This window comes from Meriones unguiculatus (genome assembly GCF_030254825.1).
Source record: "Meriones unguiculatus strain TT.TT164.6M chromosome Y unlocalized genomic scaffold, Bangor_MerUng_6.1 ChrY_unordered_Scaffold_25, whole genome shotgun sequence".
NCBI classification, from domain to species: Eukaryota; Metazoa; Chordata; class Mammalia; order Rodentia; family Muridae; genus Meriones; species Meriones unguiculatus.
Window position 1 is genome coordinate 2,632,795 of NW_026843710.1, and position 4,600 is coordinate 2,637,394.

At 40.0% G+C, this 4,600-nt stretch overlaps 1 pseudogene; it reads right to left on the reverse strand.

Moving 5' to 3' along the window:
- Positions 1–3,160: 3,160 nt before the first annotated feature.
- Positions 3,161–4,090, reverse strand: LOC110540924 (activity-dependent neuroprotector homeobox protein 2-like; annotated as a pseudogene).
- Between the last annotated feature and the right edge of the window lie 510 nt (positions 4,091–4,600).

The window sequence follows — 4,600 nt, forward strand, 5'->3', positions numbered from 1 at the left end:
ACTTGTAAAGAAGAGATAGCTTTTTCAAAGTATGGGCCTTCATAAATGTGTATTTTTTGGGACAGGAATATTAAGCCTTCAAGGTCTAGCAGACCATCTCCTCACAGCTCTCTCTGTGATGCCTATGGAACCTGACGTTTCCCACCCCAACCCCCTTCACCTATGATTTACTGTTAAGGAAACTGTAGGTCTGATTTTAGGTTGTATCATAACTACACTTTCTATTGCTGTGATAAGATATCGGGAGAAAAAAAAACTGGGTCAGTGAGAGAAAGTGGGCATAGAGGTTATTTAGGATGACCTTGACTAGTCCCATTGCCAGGGTTGTTGCAGCAAAATGAACTATAAGTAGCAGCAGGGGACTACAGAGCAACAAGAGAAGGGAACAGGAGAAAATAGAGGACTATTTTAAGAAGTATATCCAGCCTGGGGTGAAAGGGATAAAGGTCTCTTTTAGCCAGTTTCTTCACAGCATCTACAAGGTCACTTACAGATGTATCAGGAACAAATGGAGCTGTTGTGAGGTGAGAGATATTGGGAGAGATTATATGGAACATCTGAGTACAGGGTGAAATTCAGTAAGTAAAATATTTAAAATATAGGAGAAAAATATAAGTATGAGGCTAGTAAAGATGAGAAAGTGATCCAGGGAAGAAAGTTTCCAAAAGCTCAGAAATGTTTCTGCCTTCCTCTCATCTAGTTGCTGGGAAAAATCTGTACAGAAACCAGAAAGCAAATATTAAATTTCCAGGTCTGCTGATCTCTATCACTATTCGACTCTGCTTTTGCAATACAAAATTGACCTCAGACACCATGTAAAATAAATTTGTAAGACTGTGTTCCAAAAAAAACTTTATTGTTATTTTTTTGGCAGTGGCAAAACCAATTGATTTCACAGCAGACACTCTGAAGATAGATAACAACAGTAACAACAAAAAAGTCAGACAAGGTCTCAGAATTGCCAAGAGTTTACCAAGAGTCAAAACAGATTGAAAACTGCCTGAATGCATGTTACAGAAACTACATACTAATGTTACAGTTTAAAAAAAGTCCATATAGCAGCTGAGCTATGATGGCACAAGCTTGTATTCCCATAACTCTGGAGTGAGAGATGGATCTCTGAGTAGGAGGCCAGCCTGGTCTACGAAGTGTGTTCCAGTACTAGCCAAGAATATACAGAGAAGCCCTGTCTCTGAAAAACAAAAACAAACACAGAAAAATCCATCTAGCTTCACTGTACTGCTTCCTGGAGCGCCATACTGTGGGTCCTTTACCTGAAGGAAACAATTTCCTCCTTTACACATCAAATGGCAATAATTCCAATGGAGGTAATTCAATCTCCTGGTCAAAGGAATACCCTTAGGAAGAAGGGGCTCATTTTGAACCTTGCTAATGAAATAATTGTAACAATTAATTCTTTGTACTAGGAGCCTAACACAGGATAGTTGAGTCAACCAACAATAGCCCCAATTGCTATTTCTTATTCCAAAATAGAAAAAGAAAACCCAAACATGAGTTTGAAGAGTATTTTAAAAGAAAAGAGAGAAATATAAACCTGAGTCATTTCTATCAAATAAGATAAAACTGATACTTAGGAATTATATTGTTGACTTCCTCATCTTATAAGATTTGCAAACGTTATAATCCCTCCCCTATCTCAAGTCAAACTTTCCTTTATTCAAAAGGTCCTATTCCTGGTCTAGAAATTTAATATCCTGAAGCAGTGATTCCTTTCTCCTTCCTCCATTTTCCTGTGCACCAATTCCATTCAAATTAGCCAAATGTGTAAATGGAAGTCTGACCCCAGCCAACAGAGAAAAGACACAATCACCACCTTATTCAGAATAAAAACCAGTAGGATACTTTCCTCTATGTATTCCTTCTTCATAAGGATAGTCTCATAATCAGAGGTAGATTGTTCTGCTGGAAAAAAAAATATTCCAGACTTAAGCTAGCTGATCTCCATTACTGTGCAATCTACTAGTGCTTTATACCCTGTAGAAAACACAGGGCTTGACATCCACAGACCAGTAATATACTGATTCCTTAGCAGTCCCTCAAATGGATACCTGGGCCAGAGGTAATCCGACCTTCTCGACTCTAACACATATAGTAAAATACTCAAACTAGGAAGAGAGATTTCCCTGTCTAACCCATTTCACCATTAAGATTGAAACTTGTACTCCATTTCAATAGGGTCCACACACAAGCTGCCACAGAAGTGTCATAGATGTGACCATGGTGCTTTCCTCCAACATGCTTATAGGTAGTTCAAGTAAGATAGAGTTCTGTGTCTTCTCAATGGCTATTCTAAAAATTGTCTTATATTTTACTGGAGATTAAAGATCTGCATATAATGGGAAGCCCGTTAATATGTGGGACCCCATGGCTGTTACTCTGCCTATTCCTCTGCAAAACAGGCACAAGCCATCTGTAAGTAAGTCATACTAGAGTCCAGCACATTGCATGTCCTGTGAATTTCACAAAGGAATGCATTCCAATCCTTACAAATACTTCATTTATAAAAGAGCTTATTGTGAGTTATATACCAGTTCCTGAGATGGGAATATTTTAATAATAAAAAAATTAGTACTGTATAGGACATAGACATATGAGTAGTGTTTTCAGACACAGCTTTCAAAAATACCATGAAAACATAAATCAAATTCATAATATGGTAAGCAAATATTAAGAGAAGTTAATTTCAAAAATGTGTTCTTAGAAAGCCATACATATGACAGTGTTCCCATCTGTCAGCACTGCTGTGTCCTAGGCTGCTGCCTCTAACACTCCGGAAGATGCTCTTACTTTCACCTAACCATTTCCAAACAAGCAGAAATTTCCTAAAGTGAAAAGACAAGTATTTATAGACTTCTCTTCTTATCATTTAACATGGACACTACTAAGAGTAAGGGATATATGAAATACCAAACTTCATTCTTATGACTGGGAAAAAAAAAACAGAAACCTTAGAAGTAACTGTTAAAAGACATAACTACATCAATCAGTGCATCTGGAGTAGCATTTACTTCTTAACCTAAGTATTCCTAAGCCCTTGCAAATTCCAGAAAAGCTGCAGAAACCAACACAAGAGATCAAAGGTGGCACCAAAATCAGCACAAACTACTGTCTAGGACTTTTGTGGTTCATACTCAAAGTTCAGTCTGTGTTTAATATTTTTAAGTTCAGACATATCAAAACCTAGAAATATTGAGGGTCTGTGGTCTTCTATTGCCTTCAAGCAAATATATCTTCTTGTTCCAAAAGACAAAGCCACAATAATTTTTTCCATCTTCAAGAATAAAGACAACAATTCAACTTCTTTTCTACTAGGATATGGTTTCTTTTGGAAATAATCTCTAAGAAACTGCTTTTTTTCCTCAGAGGAGTAGTCTTTGCATTCAGTAGGATCTAATGCTAGGATCTGGGGTCAGTCTTTACTGGCCTCCTGTTCCCTAGTAGTGCTTTCATTTCTTTGTATCTTCAAAGGTACAGCATTAGTCCCTTCTTCCAGATCTGATGCTTCATCACCCAGTACACACAAGGGCCCTTTCCCATCCCTCTTCTTGTCTTCTGGACCCAGAAGTCCATCTGGCCACTTTCTTTTGAAGGGACAGTTAGAATCAGTAACCATTTCCTCACTGGCAAACTGCAGTTCACTGTTTTCAACAAAACTGGACCAAACTTGCTGGTCTGAGCTGTCTTTGGGTGCATGTGCACAATGCAGCAAATGAAGAGTGATAGCCTCCACAGTCAAGCTTCCAGGGTAGATACCACAGCAGTGGACACACCTAAAGGTGGGAGAACTGAGTACTGTACAGGCTGTGGGCATAATACGGTGTCTGTCCTTCAAGTGTAACATTTAGGCATTGGCTACCATAAATGTTGTCAAACAGAGGGGACAGGTGAGCTCTCATTTTCTGAGCTGAGTTACAACCTTAATCTGAGACCTCATCTTAACATACAAGGACACCAGAAATGTGGAATATGTGCCTGAGAGGATAGCCAGGTGGACCTCCTGTTTTCCAGTCTCCTCTCTTGGCAGAGTGATGATGAAATCAAGATGGGGGAACAACAGGTTGCCATCAGCATCTAGGCTCAACTGGAAGCCCCTGTTAAGATAATCCAACAACATCTTCTTCCTTCCCAGGTGTTTAATTTTGCTGTGCTCCAGGAGACTCTGAATGCTGTGGAAAGTACAGGGGCAAAATAGGCACCCTACACCATGTGTGAGTAAGTGGTACATTAGCTCCTCCTCTGAGACTAGGCATTTGCAGGAGAGGCAAAGCATGGCCCTCTGTCTTGTCCACTTCAGAAATGGTGCATGCATGGCCAGCTTTACTGGTTCATGTTTCTCACTTGGCGTGTCTCATCACACACATGCCTTCCTGCATGGTACGGAGAAAGTGGCACCTGAAGACACCTTCCAAACAGCATACACAGGAAGTGACCTTTCCTCATTTGCATATTCGCACCAGGCAGCCAATGGCATGAAGAGTGCTTGAGGGTCCTCCTAGGCCTCACCATTTCCAGTTCCGCCCATCCTTCCTCCAGGCACTGATCCCATGCTGCCTGTGAGTGTTGTCCATTCTCCTGTCAT